Source organism: Mytilus trossulus, chromosome 4 (genome assembly GCF_036588685.1).
Source record: "Mytilus trossulus isolate FHL-02 chromosome 4, PNRI_Mtr1.1.1.hap1, whole genome shotgun sequence".
Lineage (NCBI taxonomy): Eukaryota > Metazoa > Mollusca > Bivalvia > Mytilida > Mytilidae > Mytilus > Mytilus trossulus.
In genome coordinates, this window is record NC_086376.1 from 39839829 (window position 1) to 39860655 (window position 20827).

The window sequence follows — 20827 nt, forward strand, 5'->3', positions numbered from 1 at the left end:
TGTGGGTACCCCGAAAATGTCCTACATTTAGCAATAGTTAGCAATTTAGGAAATGACGGTAATATTACAGACACCCCCCCCCATTACAGGCGTATATATGATCATATACCTGGGACTGCAGCTATGACGTTAAATGGTTGAGGGGTAGTTTATTCGCTATCTGGCGTGGGAACAGTATCATTTATTTGTGCAGAGACAGAGACTGACTCGTGATTTGTCAAGATCTGGAAATTCGTTTTCCTCAATAAAACTATTAAACTTGTGCCCAATCTTGGTGCACAACAATCTTCGGGTGACTCCGCTTATCCCTTCTATGAGGTACGGAATCGGCCGAGTTGTGACGATTGCTGTGCACAAGTAGCCAAAAGCCAATCAAAAAGCTCCATTCTTTATCAAGTTGAAACGACAAATGATACAAAATTATCAAAATATAAACTTTTACATTTTCTAACATAAATCGTAAAATAAAACATCTCTTAAACAATTTTCACAAAAAATAAGGTAAAATACTTTATTCTTTTAATCAACCAATGAAATCGCTAGCCTTTCATCTGAAGTAATGGCGATACATGCTGGCTGTCAAAAACAAATATCGACAAGTTTAAGCAAAATGCATAACCTCAGTGGGGAAAAATAAACTCTAGAATTCAATTTGGATTCAGAAAAGAGTGTATATATGTAAGTTTGGCTGTCATTGTCCAAAATTGACAGAAATTATGTCTAAAGTGGGGTCGATCCCGAAAAAGTTACAGATGAAAAAGTACGGGAACTTTCTCAAAATATTGAAATCCTACCAAAAAGGGGTTAAAGGAGGTAAAAATATACCAAAAACAACAAGTCTCAAAAAAATCTAAATACCACAATATTCCTCATTTTCTACCCATTTGTTGGTACAAGTACTTTAACAAACACAATTATTAAAGCATTGCAATGACTAGATAAACATAAAATATGGAAAGTAGTTTTAACAAAATCTTGATGTTTACAATTTCACAGTGTAGAATAAACGTATTTACACTTTTGGTATTTAGTTGTATTTTGCTCCGAATGACCCTATATAACCTACGAATAACTTTTGACGTCAACCAACAATCACCTTTTGTAACATCAAATCATTCAAATGTTTTGAATTATAATGTCAAAGTTTACTGGAACCTGTGTGATGTAATGTAATGGCAGACAAATTTGCATACAAGTGTAAATATGTGTTGGACTTATCGGGGTTTTCGACGTTTCCCCACTAATCAGGTTCAGCAAAAGACTTAATGTGTTTTTAGGTGACAACATTAGGTGTAATAAAATTAACGGTACCAATTTTCTTGCACCAGATGCGCATTTCGACAATACATGTCTCTTCAGTGATGCTTGTGGCTAAAATATTTGAAATCCAAAGCTTATATAAAAGATGAAGAGCTATAACAGTGTTCTCCCCAGGATTTTTGGATAGCACCAGGGTAACGCGTGACGAAATGAATTTTACAATATTTTGTGTCGCGTTGCGTCGCTTATTTTTTTCTTGTTGGTTTTTGTCATTACCTTTTTGCCTTTGTTTTGTTTACTGTGGTACTGTGTTGTATGGACTTTGGGTCAGAACATTATTGGTAGAAAAAGTAAATCAATATAACAGTTTTTATACTTTAATATCTTACTTCTTATATTTGGATCAAGCCATTTTGTCCCAATACTTGTAGTTACACTACACATTCCCCATGTTAGATTTGACCATAACAGTGAACTTTGAACAAGATTAATTTTTGTTACAGAACCATCAGTAAATTGAAACCTACTTTCCATTCTTTTTAACAACAGCTTTTTTTATTTTTTTATGCATCTTAGTTATTATTTTAAAAGTTTAAGTTTATAAATACTTAATTTCAATTGTATTAGTAATTCTAAACACACATTCCTGTGAAGTTTGGGACAAGATGCTTTTTTATCCATGACCCATGTGAAGTTAATGTCTATTTAATATAAAATTACAAAATGTCTGTGTATCAATAAAGGTATCATTCTCTAAAATAATTTGCAAAACATTTTCGTTGGTATGTTCTAAGAATTTTTTTATCCTTAATGAAACATTCTAATATAATTTTGCATTTAATTTGTACTTTATTTTAATTTTCAATGAGAAATTATATGTGAGGAGCATTTATTTGTAATAAGCAAAATCAGGGGAAATAACTCCACAATTAATTTCTATAACAGTCAAATTATTTTGACTAAAGACTGGCGTAAAAGAGTTCATTCACAAATGTCTGCTTGTCCCCTATTACAAGTCTGTTATTAAAATTATGATCTCTTAATTAATTAAAACACAAGAGAATCATGTACATCGATTAAATCCAATCATCAATGTTAACCTCAACAGGTAAATCGATCACGTGGTGTAAACAATCTACCTGTCAATACTGGATTAAACTGGTTAGAACTGGTCAATTTTCATGTAAAATTTTAACCCTCACTGAAAGTTGAAGTCATTTGAAACTTTACCGATTTTAATACGATTTTTTTACCGAAAACTTTAGCACCACGGAGAAAATTTATACATCGCGGCAAGAACGATACCACCGCGGTAAAAAATTATACATCGCGGGCCCGTGGTCCTTTAAGGGCCTGGGGAGAACACTGGCTATAATCCAAAAGGTCCAAAAAGTATTTTAAGCTTGTTGAATTCTTCTCTTAAGTAAATATTTGGTTATTATTCATCAAATGTAGACATTTTTCTTTTCAGAACTGTTTCATGCACTATTAAGGTCTTAAATGATAGTTAATTAGGAAAATTTGTGGCACTGGACTCTGCGATTTTGGCACCAGACTTTTTGTGCGCAAATGAATATGAAAACTCATACATGTATCTTCTCAGTCAGTCTATGTGATTACTCTGCCTGCATGGTTGTTTGCCACTTCTTACTTTATACATTAATCACACATCACATAATGATATACTTTATTAATCCACGAGCAAATGTGTGGGACTCTATCAGTATCTTGGCCTCATAACAAAAAACACATCATTTTAGGGAAACCTGATTAGTACGCTGCCAAGCAATTTTGATACAGCTTTAATTTACGATATGTTTAGTTTTTGAATGCACACAAATGGTTCTAATATGTATTTTGTATGAAATAAAGGAGCACAAAAAGTCCACATTCTAATATACTGTGTATTTAAACGGAAAACACACCATTAGTAGCTGTGTTCAACTTGTTGTCCTGTTTAGTGGAGCTTTTTGAAAAAGCCAAGGGAGGTACCGAAGCAAAATGGAAAATTTGGCAAAGTTAGATCATCAAAGCCTTCCGTGATCATACATGTATAAACATAAACACTAGAGATTGATTTTCTAGTGTCTTCCGTGATCATACATGTATAAACATAAACACTAGAGATTGATTTTCTAGTGTCTTCCGTGATCATACATGTATAAACATAAACACTAGAGATTGATTTTCTAGTGTCTTCCGTGATCATACATGTATAAACATAAACACTAGAGACTGATTTTCTAGTGTCTTCCGTGATCATACATGTATAAACATAAACACTAGAGACTGATTTTCGTATATTTGTCTCATTTTGTGTCACACTGTCTGAAAACAAAATGCGATATAAAGTCCGTTGCTGATCCCGATTAGTGTGGAAACACTGACAAAAACCCAATAAGTCCTTTTTACCATTCTACACCGTGAATTTATGCAAAAATGAAAACATTCCTGACTTGGAATAATTTATGAAAATATATCTTCTATAAACAATAAAAAACAGTAAAATCCTATTATCATAGGAACTAATCACTCATATAGAATAAATAACATTATCAACAATTTTAAACATACAATTTATCTATAACAAGGAAATAACATATTTACAGCGTAATAAAAATATAAAATCAAAGTACTGAAGTACTGAACATCCAATGGCTGCAGGTTCTTGAAGATGGTCAAAAGCACATGTCACAGATACAGATCTCATCTCTATACCTGAAACTTAGGTCAATTTACAGAGATATTCCTCTGATACAAGTTCGTGCTTGGATGATGAAGAAATGACAGGAAATTCAAGCTCACTGTAATAACTATCATATTGTAGTGATACAAATCAGTATACCTTGGACTATTATACTAATATATTAATAGTCCAAGAGAATACACTGGTTTGTTGTTATATATTAGATTACTAACACGGTTACATGTATCATCAATTTATATCATAATATGAGGCAGGCCTGTGAATGGGGACGTAGTCTATGAATTTTTTTTTTTGTTCCTTACATAATTGTTGGAAAAAAGAAACGGAAATACATTACATTTACAGTTTTGGTTCTGTTGTTAGAGATTTTACTTGTAACTTTTTAAAAGTTATGAAATCATGTTCAATGTAAACAAAGAAATGCAATGCATCAGGTAACATTTATTCAATATAATCAAAGACAAAGAACTGTTAAAAATGAAATAATGGTATTGTGTTCCTTGAGTTCCTATATTTTACTAGACTACTCAAAGTCTCGTGACAACTAGACCAGAAGAAAGAAGTATATTTCTGCATTCTGCGCAATTGCAGGAAATAAAAAAAAGCGACAATTTTTTTGAAGGATGATAGAAATTTAGGAGGTTGCAATACATTAGAGACAACCTGAGGGAATTCAAGGTCATCCTCTGTAAAAATATATGCCCTGGGGGTAACTTGTCACAGTATTGAGGTGAGATAATCAATCCAGATGACTTCATAGGGTGTGCACAAAAAAAACAACATTTATACTGTCAGGTTTGAGGTAACAGAAGGTTATACTTGGTGTATGATGTATAAAGGAATCAATCCAAATGACATCATAGGGGGTGACAAAACAAGTTTGTTTTATACTTTAATGATTGAGGTAAAGGTAGGTTATACTTTGTGTATTATGTATTAAGGGGAGATAATCATTCCAAATGACTTGATACGGGTAAACAATAAAGATTTGTCTTATACTGTCATGTTTGAGGTAATGGTAGGTTATACTTTGTGTATAATGTATTAAGGGGGATAATCAATCCAAATAACTTCATAGGGGGTGAAAAAAAATTAGTTAAATACTGTCAGGATTCAGGTAACGGTAGGTTCTATTTGTGTATAATGTATTAAGGGGAGATAATCATTCCAAATGACTTGATACAGGTAAACAATAAAGATTTGTTTTATACTGTCATGTTTGAGGTAATGGTAGGTTATACTTTGTGTATAATGTATTAAGGGGGGATAATCAATCCAAATGACTTCAAAGGGGGTGAAAAAAACATTTGTATAATACTGTCAGGTTTGAGGTAACAGTAGGTTATACTTTGTGTATAATGTATTAAGGGGGGATAATCAATCCAAATAACTTCATAGGGGGTGAAAAAAAAAATTTGTATAATACTGTCAGGTTTGAGGTAACGGTAGGTTATACTTTGTGTATAATGTATTAAGGGGAGATAATCATTCCAAATGACTTCATAGGGGTAAACAATAAAGATTTGTTTTATACTGTCATGTTTGAGGTAATGGTAGGTTATACTTTGTGTATAATGTATTGAGGGGAGATACTCAATCCAAATGACTTCATACTGGGTAAACAATAAAGATTTGTTTTATACTGTCATGTTTGAGGTAATGGTAGGTTATATATACTTTGTGTAAAATGTATTAAGGGGAGATAATCAATCCAAATGACTTAATACGGGGAAACAATAAAGATTTGTTTGATACTGTCACGTTTGAGGAAATGGTAGGTTATTCTTTGTGTATAATGTATTGAGGGGAGATCATCTATCCAAATGACTTCATACGGGGTAAACAATAAAGATTTGTTTTATACTGTCATGTTTGAGGTAACTGTAGGTAATATATACTTTGTGTATAATGTATTAAGGGGGGATAATCAATCCAAATAACCTCATAGAGGTTGAAGAAAAAAAAAATGTTTTACATTGTAATGTTTGAGGTAACGGTAGGTTATACTTTGTGTATAACCCCAAGGGTGACTGGGGTATAGAAATATGGTCACTTGGTCTTCTTCCGACCGGCAGTAAAACGCTTGCAGAAGTGGGTCATCCATTCAGCTGTGTGGGATGTATCGAATTCGCAGTCGCGTCCGGTCAGAAGGGAGACGTTTAATCCGATGCCTCGTGTAAAAAGAGTGCCACGCTCTTTGCACATTAAGAACCCTTGCAACAACTCATTGAGGGGTCTGTAGGTGGCCTGTTGCAAGGCAAAATTTCTGTCCCTATCCAATATACCCTCATTTTCCAGTGGCAGTCCAAATTTCCCCGACCATCATCCCAGATGGCCTCTATTATATCAACCTACCTATTGTATTTATTGTGAACTTGTCCTCGTCCTGAATATGCATGAAATATTTGCTACTGGACGTTAAGCAACCAACAATCAATCAATCAATACTTTGTGTATAATGTATTAAGGGAAGGTAATCAATCCAAATGACTTCATACGGGGAAACAATAAAGATTTGTTTATACTGTCATGTTTGAAGAAATGGTAGGTTATACTTTGTGTATAATGTATTGAGGGGAGATAATCAATCCAAATGACTTCATGTGGGGAAAACAATAAAGATCTGTTTTATACTGTCATGTTTGAGGTAACTGTAGGTTATATATACTTTGTTTAAAAGATATTAAGGGGAGATAATCAATCCAAATGACTTCATACGGGGAAACAATAAAGATTTGTTTTATACTGTCATGTTTGAGGAAATGGTAGGTTATACTTTGTGTGTAATGTATTGAGGGGAAACAATCAATCCAAATGACTTCATACGGGGTAAACAATAAAGATTTGTTTTATACTGTCATGTTTGAGGTAATGGTAGGTTATACTTTGTGTATAATGTATTAAGGGGGATAATCAATCCAAATAACTTCATAGGGGGTGAAAAAAAAAATTGTATAATACTGTCAGGTTTGAGGTAACAGTAGGTTATACTTTGTGTATAATGTAATAAGGGGGGAATATCAATCCAAATAACTTCATAGGGGGTGAAATTTTTTTTTGTATAATACTGTCAGGTTTGAGGTAACGGTAGGTTATACTTTGTGTATAATGTATTAAGGGGAAATAATCATTCCAAATGACTTCATAGGGGTAAACAATAAAGATTTGTTTTATACTGTCATGTTTGAGGTAACTGTAGGTTATAAATACTTTGTGTATAATGTATTAAGGGGAGATAATCAATCCAAATGACTTCATATGGGGTAAACAATAATGATTTGTTTTATACTGTCATGTTTGAGGTAATGGTAGGTTATACTTTGTGTATAATGTATTAAGGGGAGATAATCATTCCAAATGACTTCATAGGGGTTAACAATAAAGATTTGTTTTAAACCGTCATGTTTTAGGTAACTGTAGGTTATATATACTTTGTGTAAAATGTATTAAGGGGAGATAATCAATCCAAATGACTTAATACGGGGAAACAATAAAGATTTGTTTGATACTGTCACGTTTGAGGAAATGGTAGGTTATTCTTTGTGTATAATGTATTGAGGGGAGATAATCAATCCATATGACTTCATTTGGGGTAAACAATAAAGATTTGTTTTATACTGTCATGTTTGAGGTAACTGTAGGTTATATATACTTTGTGTATAATGTATTAAGGGGAGATAATCAATCCAAATGACTTCATACGGGGTAAACAATAATGATTTGTTTTATACTGTCATGTTTGAGGTAATGGTAGGTTATACTTTGTGTAAAATGTATTAAGGGGAGATAATCAATCCAAATGACTTCATACAGGGTAAACAATAAAGATTTGTTTTATACTGTCTTGTTTGATGTAATGGTAGGTTATACTTTGTGTATAATGCATATGTATTGAGGGGAGATAATCCAAATGACTTCATACTGGGTAAACAATAAAGATTTGTTTTATACCGTCATGTTTGAGGTAACTGTAGGTTATATATACTTTGTGTATAATGTATTAAGGGGGGATAATCAATCCAAATTACTTCATAGAGGGTGAAAAAAAAAATTGTTTTACATTGTAATGTTTGAGGTAACAGTAGGTTATACTTTGTGTATAATGTATTAAGGGATGGTAATCAATCCAAATCACTTTATATTGGGAAACAATAAAGATTTGTTTTATACTGTCATGTTTGAAGAAATGGTAGGTTGTACTTTGTGTATAATGTATTGAGAAGAGATCATCAATCCAAATGACTTCATACAGGGTAAACAATAAAGATTTGTTTTATACTGTCTTGTTTAAGGTAACTGTAGGTTATATATACTTTGTGTATAATGTATTAAGGGGGGATAATCAATTCAATTAACTTCATAGAGGTTGAGGAAAAACAAATTGTTTTACATTGTAATGTTTGAGGTAACGGTAGGTTATACTTTGTGTATAACCCCAAGGGTGACTGGGGTATAGAAAAAGGGTCACTTGGTCTTCTTCCGACCGGCAGTAAAACGCTTGCTGAAGAGGGGCGTCTGTTCGGCTGTGCTGGATGTATCAAATTTGCAGTCGCATCCGGTCAGAAGGGGGACGTAAAATCCAATGCCTCGTGTAAAGAGAGTGCCACACTCTTTGCACGTTAAGAACCCTTGCAACAACTCATTGAGGGGTCTGTAGGTGGCCTGTTGCAAGGCAAAATTTCTGTCCTTATCCAATATACCTGCATTATCCAGTGGCAGTCCAAATTTCCCCGACCATCATCCCAGATGGCCTCTATTATATCAACCTACCTATTGTATTTATTGTGAACTTGTCCTCGTCCTGAATATGCATGAACTATTTGCCACTGGACGTTAAGCAACCAACAATCAATCAATCTATACTTTGTGTATAATGTATTAAAGGTAATCAATCCAAATGACTTCATATGGGGAAACAATAAAGATTTGTTTTATACTGTCATGTTTGAGGAAATGGTAGGTTATTCTTTGTGTATAATGTATTGAGGGGAGATAATCAATCCGAATGACTTCATACAGGGTAAACAATAAAGATTTGTTTTATACTGTCATGTTTGAGGTAACTGTAGGTTATATATACTTGGTGTATAATGTATTAAGGGGAGATAATCAATCTAAATGACTTCATACGGGGTGAACAATAATGATTTGTTTTATACTGTCATGTTTGAGGTAATGGTAGGTTATACTTTGTGTAAATGTATTAAGGGGGATAATCAATCCAAATAACTTCATAGGGGGTGAAAAAAAAAATTGTTTAATACTGTCAGGTTTGAGGTAACGGTAGGTTATACTTTGTGTAAAATGTATTAAGGGGAGATAATCGATCAAAATGACTTCATACGGGGTAAACAATAATGATTTGTTTTATACTGTCATGTTTGAGGCAACTGTAAGTTATATTTACTTTGTGTATAATGTATTAAGGGGAGATAATCAATCTAAATGACTTCATACGGGGTGAACAATAATGATTTGTTTTATACTGTCATGTTTGAGGTAATGGTAGGTTATACTTTTTGTATGATGTATTAAGGGGGATAATCAATCCAAATAACTTCATAGGGGGTGAAAAAAAAATTTGTTTAATACTGTCAGGTTTGAGGTAACGGTAGGTTATACTTTGTGTATAATGTATTAAGGGGAGATAATCTTTCCAAATGACTTCATACGGGTAAACAATAAAGATTTGTTTTATACTGTCATGTTTGAGGTAATGGTAGGTTATACTTTGTGTATAATGTATTGAGGGGAGATAATCAATCCAAATGACTTCATACGGGGTAAACAATAAAGATTTGTTTTATACTGTCATGTTTGAGGTAACTGTAGGTTATATATACTTTGTGTATAATGTATTAAGGGGAGATAATCAATCCAAATGACTTTATACGCGGTGAACAATAATGATTTGTTTTATACTGTCATGTTTGAGGTAATGGTAGGTTGTACTTTGTGTAAAATGTATTAAGGGGAGATAATCATTCCAAATGACTTCATACGGGTAAACAATAAAGATTTGTTTTATACTGTCATGTTTGAGGTAACCTTAGGTTATATATACTTTGTGCATAATGTATTAAGGGGAGATAATCAATCCAAATGACTTTATACGGGGTAAACCATAATGATTTGTTTTATACTGTCATGTTTGAGGTAATGGTAGGTTATACTTTGTGTATAATGTATTGAGGGGAGATAATCAATCCAAATGACTTCATACGGGGTAAACAATAAAGATTTGTTTTATACTGTCATGTTTGAGGTAACTGTAGGTTATATATACTTTGTGTAAAATGTATTAAGGGGAGATAATCAATCCAAATGACTTCATACGGGGTAAACAATAATGGTTTGTTTTATACTGTCATGTTTGAGGTAACTGTAGGTTATATATACTTTGTGTATAATGTATTTAGGGGAGATAATCAATCCAAATGACTTTATACGGGGTAAACAATAATGATTTGTTTTATACTGTCATGTTTGAGGTAATGGTAGGTTATACTTTGTGTAAAATGTATTAAGGGGAGATAATCAATCCAAATGACTTCATACGGGTAAACAATAAAGATTTGTTTGATGCTGTCATGTTTGAGGAAAAGGTAGGTTATTCTTTGTGTATAATGTATTGAGGGGAGATAATCAATCCAAATGACTTCAAACAGGGTAAACAATAAAGATTTGTTTTATACTGTCATGTTTGAGGTAACTAGGTTATATATACTTTGTGTAAAATGTATTAAGGGGAGATAATCAATCCAAATGACTTCATACGGGGTAAACAATAATGATTTGTTTTATACTGTCATGTTTGAGGTAATGGTAGGTTATACTTTGTGTAAAATGTATTAAGGGGAGATAATCAATCCAAATGACTTCATACGGGGTAAACAATAATGATTTGTTTTATACTGTCTTGTTTGATGTAATGGTAGGTTATATATACTTTGTGTATAATGTATTAAGGGGGGATAATCAATCAAAATAACTTCATAGAGGTTGAAGAAGAAAAAAATTGTTTTACATTTTAATGTTTGAGGTAACGGTAGGTTATACTTTGTGTATCACCCCAAGGGTGACTGGGGTATAGAAATATGGTCACTTGGTCTTCTTCCGACCGGCAGTAAAACGCTTGCCGAAGAGAGGCGTCCGTTCGGCTGTGCGGGATGTATCAAATTTGCAGTCGCGTCCGGTCAGAAGGGGGACGTAAAATCCAATGCCTCGTGTAAAGAGAGTGCCACATTCTTTGCACGTTAAGAACCCTTGCAACAACTCATTGAGGGGTCTGTAGGTGGCCTGTTGCAAGGCAAAATTTCTGTCCCTATCCAATATACCCTCATTTTCCAGTGGCAGTCCAAATTTCCCGACCATCATCCCAGATGGCCTCTATTATATCAACCTACCTATTGTATTTATTGTGAACTTGTCCTCGTCCTGAATATGCATGAAATATTTGCCACTGGACGTTAAGCAACCAACAATCAATCAATCAATACTTTGTATTTTTCTTTGTGTATAATGTATTGAGGGGAGATAATCAATCCAAATGCCTTCATACGGGGTAAACAATAAAGATTTGTTTTATACTGTCATGTTTGAGGTAACTGTAGGTTATATATACTTTGTGTAAAATGTATTAAGGGGAGATAATCAATCCAAATGATTTCATACAGTGTAAACAATAAAGATTTGTTTTATACTGTCATGTTTGAGGTAATGGTAGGTTATACTTTGTGTAAATGTATTAAGGGGGATAATCAATCCAAATAACTTCATAGGGGGTGAAAAAAAAATTGTTTAATACTGTCAGGTTTGAGGTAACGGTAGGTTATACTTTGTGTATAATGTATTAAGGGGAGATAATCATTCCAAATGACTTCATACGGGTAAACAATAAAGATTTGTTTTATACTGTCATGTTTGAGGTAACGGTAGGTTATTCTTTGTGTATAATGTATTGAGGGGAGATAATCAATCCAAATGACTTCAAACAGGGTAAACAATAAAGATTTAATTATACTGTCATGTTTGAGGTAACTGTAGGTTATATATACTTTGTGTAAAATGTATTAAGGGGAGATAATCAATCCAAATGACTTCATACGGGGTAAACAATAATGATTTGTTTTATACTGTCATGTTTGATGTAACTGTAGGTTATATATACTTTGTGTATAATGTATTAAGGGGAGATAATCAATCCAAATGACTTTATACGGGGTAAACAATAATGATTTGTTTTATACTGTCATGTTTGAGGTAACTGTAGGTTATATATACTTTGTGTATAATGTATTAAGGGGAGATAATCAATCTAAATGACTTCATACGGGGTAAACAATAATGATTTGTTTTATACTGTCATGTTTGAGGTAATGGTAGGTTATACTTTGTGTAAAATGTATTAAGGGGAGATAATCAATCCAAATGACTTTATACGGGGTAAACAATAATGAATTGTTTTATACTGTCATGTTTGAGGTAATGGTAGGTTATACTTTGTGTAAAATGTATTAAGGGGAGATAATCAATCCAAATGACTTCATACGGGGTAAACAATAATGATTTGTTTTATACTGTCATGTTTGAGGTAACTGTAGGTTATATATACTTTGTGTATAATGTATTAAGGGGGGATAATCAATCAAAATAACTTCATAGAGGTTGAAGAAGAAAAAAATTGTTTTACATTTTAATGTTTGAGGTAACGGTAGGTTATACTTTGTGTATAACCCCAAGGGTGACTGGGGTATAGAAATATGGTCACTTGGTCTTCTTCCGACCGGCAGTAAAACGCTTGCCGAAGAGAGGCGTCCGTTTGGCTGTGCGGGATGTATCAAATTTGCAGTCGCGTCCGGTCAGAAGGGGGACGTAAAATCCAATGCCTCGTGTAAAGAGAGTGCCACATTCTTTGCACGTTAAGAACCCTTGCAACAACTCATTGAGGGGTCTGTAGGTGGCCTGTTGCAAGGCAAAATTTCTGTCCCTATCCAATATACCCTCATTTTCCAGTGGCAGTCCAAATTTCCCCGACCATCATCCCAGATGGCCTCTATTATATCAACCTACCTATTGTATTTATTGTGAACTTGTCCTCGTCCTGAATATGCATGAAATATTTGCCACTGGACGTTAAGCAACCAACAATCAATCAATCAATACTTTGTATTTTTCTTTGTGTATAATGTATTGAGGGGAGATAATCAATCCAAATGACTTCATACGGGGTAAACAATAAAGATTTGTTTTATACTGTCATGTTTGAGGTAACCTTAGGTTATATATACTTTGTGTATAATGTATTAAGGGGAGATAATCAATCCAAATGACTTTGTGTATAATGTATTAAGGGGAGATAATCAATCCAAATGACTTTATACGGGGTAAACAATAATGATTTGTTTTATACTGTCATGTTTGAGGTAATGGTAGGTTATACTTTGTGTAAAATGTATTAAGGGGAGATAATCAATCCAAATGACTTGATACGGGGAAACAATAAAGATTTGTTTTATACTGTCATGTTTGAGGAAATGGTAGGTTATTCTTTGTGTATAATGTATTGAGGGGAGATAATCAATCCAAATGACTTCAAACAGGGTAAACAATAAAGATTTAATTATACTGTCATGTTTGAGGTAACTGTAGGTTATATATACTTTGTGTAAAATGTATTAAGGGGAGATAATCAATCCAAATGACTTCATACGGGGTAAACAATAATGATTTGTTTTATACTGTCATGTTTGATGTAACTGTAGGTTATATATACTTTGTGTATAATGTATTAAGGGGAGATAATCAATCCAAATGACTTTATACGGGGTAAACAATAATGATTTGTTTTATACTGTCATGTTTGAGGTAACTGTAGGTTATATATACTTTGTGTATAATGTATTAAGGGGAGATAATCAATCTAAATGACTTCATAAGGGGTGAACAATAATGATTTGTTTTATACTGTCATGTTTGAGGTAATGGTAGGTTATACTTTTTGTATAATGTATTAAGGGGGATAATCAATCCAAATAACTTCATAGGGGGTGAAAAAAAAAATTGTTTAATACTGTCAGGTTTGAGGTAACGGTAGGTTATACTTTGTGTATAATGTATTAAGGGGAGATAATCAATCAAAATGACTTCATACGGGTTAAACAATAAAGATTTGTTTTATACTGTCATGTTTTAGGTAACTGTAGGTTATATATACTTTGTGTATAATGTATTAAGGGGAGATAATCAATCCAAATGACTTTATACGGGGTAAACAATAATGATTTGTTTTATACTGTCATGTTTGAGGTAATGGTAGGTTATACTTTTTGTATAATGTATTAAGGGGGATAATCAATCCAAATAACTTCATAGGGGGTGAAAAAAAAATTTGTTTAATACTGTCAGGTTTGAGGTAACGGTAGGTTATACTTTGTGTATAATGTATTAAGGGGAGATAATCATTCCAAATGACTTCATACGGGTTAACAATAAGGATTTGTTTTATACTATCATTTTGAGGTAATGGTAGATTATACTTTGTGTATAATGTATTGAGGGGAGATAATCAATCCAAATGACTTTATACGGGGTAAACAATAATGATTTGTTTTATACTGTCATGTTTGAGGTAATGGTAGGTTATACTTTTTGTATAATGTATTAAGGGGGATAATCAATCCAAATAACTTCATAGGGGGTGAAAAAAAAATTTGTTTAATACTGTCAGGTTTGAGGTAATGGTAGATTATACTTTGTGTATAATGTATTGAGGGGAGATAATCAATCCAAATGACTTCATACGGGGTAAACAATAAAGATTTGTTTTATACTGTCATGTTTCAGGTAACTGTAGGTTATATATACTTTGTGTAAAATGTATTAAGGGGAGATAATCAATCCAAATGATTTCATACAGTGTAAACAATAAAGATTTGTTTTATACTGTCATGTTTCAGGTAACTGTAGGTTATATATACTTTGTGTAAAATGTATTAAGGGGAGATAATCAATCCAAATGATTTCATACAGTGTAAACAATAAAGATTTGTTTTATACTGTCATGTTTGAGGTAATGGTAGGTTATACTTTGTGTAAATGTATTAAGGGGGATAATCAATCCAAATAACTTCATAGGGGGTGAAAAAAAAATTGTTTAATACTGTCAGGTTTGAGGTAACGGTAGGTTATACTTTGTGTATAATGTATTAAGGGGAGATAATCATTCCAAATGACTTCATACGGGTAAACAATAAAGATTTGTTTTATACTGTCATGTTTGAGGTAATGGTAGGTTATTCTTTGTGTATAATGTATTGAGGGGAGATAATAAATCCAAATGACTTCATACGGGGTAAACAATAAAGATTTGTTTTATACTGTCATGTTTGAGGTAACCTTAGGTTATATATACTTTGTGTATAATGTATTAAGGGGAGATAATCAATCCAAATGACTTTGTGTATAATGTATTAAGGGGAGATAATCAATCCAAATGACTTTATACGGGGTAAACAATAATGGTTTGTTTTATACTGTCATGTTTGAGGTAATGGTAGGTTATACTTTGTGTAAAATGTATTAAGGGGAGATAATCAATCCAAATGACTTTATACGGGGTTAACAATAATGATTTGTTTTATACTGTCATGTTTGAGGTAATGGTAGGTTATACTTTGTGTAAAATGTATTAAGGGGAGATAATCAATCCAAATGACTTCATACGGGGTAAACAATAATGATTTGTTTTATACTGTCATGTTTGAGGTAACTGTAGGTTATATATACTTTGTGTATAATGTATTAAGGGGGGATAATCAATCAAAATAACTTCATAGAGGTTGAAGAAGAAAAAAATTGTTTTACATTTTAATGTTTGAGGTAACGGTAGGTTATTCTTTGTGTATAACCCCAAGGGTGACTGGGGTATAGAAATATGGTCACTTGGTCTTCTTCCGACCGGCAGTAAAACGCTTGCCGAAGAGAGGCGTCCGTTCGGCTGTGCGGGATGTATCAAATTTGCAGTCGTGTCCGGTCAGAAGGGGGACATAAAATCCAATGCCTCGTGTAAAGAGAGTGCCACATTCTTTGCACGTTAAGAACCCTTGCAACAACTCATTGAGGGGTCTGTAGGTGGCCTGTTGCAAGGCAAAATTTCTGTCCCTATCCAATATACCCTCATTTTCCAGTGGCAGTCCAAATTTCCCCGACCATCATCCCAGATGGCCTCTATTATATCAACCTACCTATTGTATTTATTGTGAACTTGTCCTCGTCCTGAATATGCATGAAATATTTGCCACTGGACGTTAAGCAACCAACAATCAATCAATCAATACTTTGTATTTTTCTTTGTGTATAATGTATTGAGGGGAGATAATCAATCCAAATGACTTCATACGGGGTAAACAATAAAGATTTGTTTTATACTGTCATGTTTGAGGTAACCTTAGGTTATATATACTTTGTGTATAATGTATTAAGTGGAGATAATCAATCCAAATGACTTTGTGTATAATGTATTAAGGGGAGATAATCAATCCAAATGACTTTATACGGGGTAAACAATAATGATTTGTTTTATACTGTCATGTTTGAGGTAATGGTAGGTTATACTTTGTGTAAAATGTATTAAGGGGAGATAATCAATCCAAATGACTTGATACGGGGAAACAATAAAGATTTGTTTTATACTGTCATGTTTGAGGAAATGGTAGGTTATTCTTTGTGTATAATGTATTGAGGGGAGATAATCAATCCAAATGACTTCAAACAGGGTAAACAATAAAGATTTAATTATACTGTCATGTTTGAGGTAACTGTAGGTTATATATACTTTGTGTAAAATGTATTAAGGGGAGATAATCAATCCAAATGACTTCATACGGGGTAAACAATAATGATTTGTTTTATACTGTCATGTTTGATGTAATTGTAGGTTATATATACTTTGTGTATAATGTATTAAGGGGAGATAATCAATCCAAATGACTTTATACGGGGTAAACAATAATGATTTGTTTTATACTGTCATGTTTGAGGTAACTGTAGGTTATATATACTTTGTGTATAATGTATTAAGGGGAGATAATCAATCTAAATGACTTCATACGGGGTGAACAATAATGATTTGTTTTATACCGTCATGTTTGAGGTAATGGTAGGTTATACTTTGTGTAAATGTATTAAGGGGGATAATCAATCCAAATAACTTCATAGGGGGTGAAAAAAAAATTGTTTAATACTGTCAGGTTTGAGGTAACGGTAGGTTATACTTTGTGTATAATGTATTAAGGGGAGATAATCAATCAAAATGACTTCATACGGGGTAAACAATAAAGATTTGTTTTATACTGTCATGTTTGAGGTAACTGTAGGTTATATATACTTTGTGTATAATGTATTAAGGGGAGATAATCAATCGAAATGACTTTATACGGGGTAAACAATAATGATTTGTTTTATACTGTCATGTTTGAGGTAATGGTAGGTTATACTTTGTGTAAAATGTATTAAGGGGAGATTATCAATCCAAATGACTTTATACGGGGTAAACAATAATGATTTGTTTTATACTGTCATGTTTGAGGTAATGGTAGGTTATACTTTGTGTAAAATGTATTAAGGGGAGATAATCAATCCAAATGACTTCATACGGGGTAAACAATAATGATTTGTTTTATACTGTCATGTTTGAGGTAACTGTAGGTTATATATACTTTGTGTATAATGTATTAAGGGGGGATAATCAATCAAAATAACTTCATAGAGGTTGAAGAAGAAAAAAATTGTTTTACATTTTAATGTTTGAGGTAACGGTAGGTTATACTTTGTGTATAACCCCAAGGGTGACTGGGTTATAGAAATATGGTCACTTGGTCTTCTTCCGACCGGCAGTAAAACGCTTGCCGAAGAGAGGCGTCCGTTCGGCTGTGCGGGATGTATCAAATTTGCAGTCGCGTCCGGTCAGAAGGGGGACGTAAAATCCAATGCCTCGTGTAAAGAGAGTGCCACATTCTTTGCACGTTAAGAACCCTTGCAACAACTCATTGAGGGGTCTGTAGGTGGCCTGTTGCAAGGCAAAATTTCTGTCCCTATCCAATATACCCTCATTTTCCAGTGGCAGTCCAAATTTCCCCGACCATCATCCCAGATGGCCTCTATTATATCAACCTACCTATTGTATTTATTGTGAACTTGTCCTCGTCCTGAATATGCATGAAATATTTGCCACTGGACGTTAAGCAACCAACAATCAATCAATCAATACTTTGTATTTTTCTTTGTGTATAATGTATTGAGGGGAGATAATCAATCCAAATGACTTCAAACAGGGTAAACAATAAAGATTTAATTATACTGTCATGTTTGAGGTAACCTTAGGTTATATATACTTTGTGTATAATGTATTAAGGGGAGATAATCAATCCAAATGACTTTATACGGGGTAAACAATAATGATTTGTTTTATACTGTCATGTTTGAGGTAATGGTAGGTTATACTTTGTGTAAAATGTATTAAGGGGAGATAATCAATCCAAATGACTTGATACGGGGAAACAATAAAGATTTGTTTTATACTGTCATGTTTGAGGAAATGGTAGGTTATTCTTTGTGTATAATGAATTGAGGGGAGATAATCAATCCAAATGACTTCAAACAGGGTAAACAATAAAGATTTAATTATACTGTCATGTTTGAGGTAACTGTAGGTTATATATACTTTGTGTAAAATGTATTAAGGGGAGATAATCAATCCAAATGACTTCATACGGGGTAAACAATAATGATTTGTTTTATACTGTCATGTTTGATGTAACTGTAGGTTATATATACTTTGTGTATAATGTATTAAGGGGAGATAATCAATCCAAATGACTTTATACGGGGTAAACAATAATGATTTGTTTTATACTGTCATGTTTGAGGTAACTGTAGGTTATATATACTTTGTGTATAATGTATTAAGGGGAGATAATCAATCTAAATGACTTCATACGGGGTGAACAATAATGATTTGTTTTATACTGTCATGTTTGAGGTAATGGTAGGTTATACTTTTTGTATAATGTATTAAGGGGGATAATCAATCCAAATAACTTCATAGGGGGTGGGAAAAAAAATTGTTTAATACTGTCAGGTTTGAGGTAATGGTAGGTTATACTTTGTGTATAATGTATTAAGGGGAGATAATCAATCAAAATGACTTCATACGGGGTAAACAATAAAGATTTGTTTTATACTGTCATGTTTTAGGTAACTGTAGGTTATATATACTTTGTGTATAATGTATTAAGGGGAGATAATCAATCCAAATGACTTTATACGGGGTAAACAATAATGATTTGTTTTATACTGTCATGTTTGAGGTAATGGTAGGTTATACTTTTTGTATAATGTATTAAGGGGGATAATCAATCCAAATAACTTCATAGGGGGTGAAAAAAAAATTTGTTTAATACTGTCAGGTTTGAGGTAACGGTAGGTTATACTTTGTGTATAATGTATTAAGAGGAGATAATCATTCCAAATGACTTCATACGGGTAAACAATAAAGATTTGTTTTATACTATCATGTTTGAGGTAATGGTAGATTATACTTTGTGTATAATGTATTGAGGGGAGATAATCAATCCAAATGACTTCATACGGGGTAAACAATAAAGATTTGTTTTATACTGTCATGTTTGAGGTAACTGTAGGTTATATATACTTTGTGTATAATGTATTAAGGGGAGATAATCAATCCAAATGACTTTATACGGGGTAAACAATAATGATTTGTTTTATACTGTCATGTTTGAGGTAATGGTAGGTTATACTTTGTGTAAAATGTATTAAGGGGAGATAATCAATCCAAATGACTTTATACGGGGTAAACAATAATGATTTGTTTTATACTGTCATGTTTGAGGTAATGGTAGGTTATACTTTGTGTAAAATGTATTAAGGGGAGATAATCAATCCAAATGACTTCATACGGGGTAAACAATAATGATTTGTTTTATACTGTCATGTTTGAGGTAACTGTAGGTTATATATACTTTGTGTATAATGTATTAAGGGGGGATAATCAATCAAAATAACTTCATAGAGGTTGAAGAAGAAAAAAATTGTTTTACATTTTAATGTTTGAGGTAACGGTAGGTTATACTTTGTGTATAACCCCAAGGGTGACTGGGGTATAGAAATATGGTCACTTGGTCTTCTTCCGACCGGCAGTAAAACACTTGCCGAAGAGAGGCGTCCGTTCGGCTGTGCGGGATGTATCAAATTTGCAGTCGCGTCCGGTCAGAAGGGGGACGTAAAATCCAATGCCTCGTGTAAAGAGAGTGCCACATTCTTTGCACGTTAAGAACCCTTGCAACAACTCATTGAGGGGTCTGTAGGTGGCCTGTTGCAAGGCAAAATTTCTGTCCCTATCCAATATACCCTCATTTTCCAGTGGCAGTCCAAATTTCCCCGACCATCATCCCAGATGGCCTCTATTATATCAACCTACCTATTGTATTTATTGTGAACTTGTCCTCGTCCTGAATATGCATGAAATATTTGCCACTGGACGTTAAGCAACCAACAATCAATCAATCAATACTTTGTATTTTACTTTGTGTATAATGTATTGAGGGGAGATAATCAATCCACATGACTTCATACGGGGTAAACAATAAAGATTTGTTTTATACTGTCATGTTTGAGGTAATGGTAGGTTATACTTTGTGTAAAATGTATTAAGGGGAGATAATCAATCCAAATGACTTGATACGGGGAAACAATAAAGATTTGTTTTATACTGTCATGTTTGAGGAAATGGTAGGTTATTCTTTGTGTATAATGTATTGAGGGGAGATAATCAATCCA

At 33.1% G+C, this 20827-nt stretch overlaps 1 long non-coding RNA gene across 1 annotated transcript in view; it reads left to right on the forward strand.

The window, feature by feature from the left end:
- Positions 1-560: 560 nt before the first annotated feature.
- LOC134715281 (uncharacterized) overlaps positions 561-20827 on the forward strand; it is an 88562-nt gene continuing 68295 nt past the window's right edge. Inside the window, exon 1 of the long non-coding RNA XR_010106648.1 lies at positions 561-678. This is a non-coding gene — a long non-coding RNA (uncharacterized LOC134715281). The remainder of the gene's footprint in view (positions 679-20827) is intronic.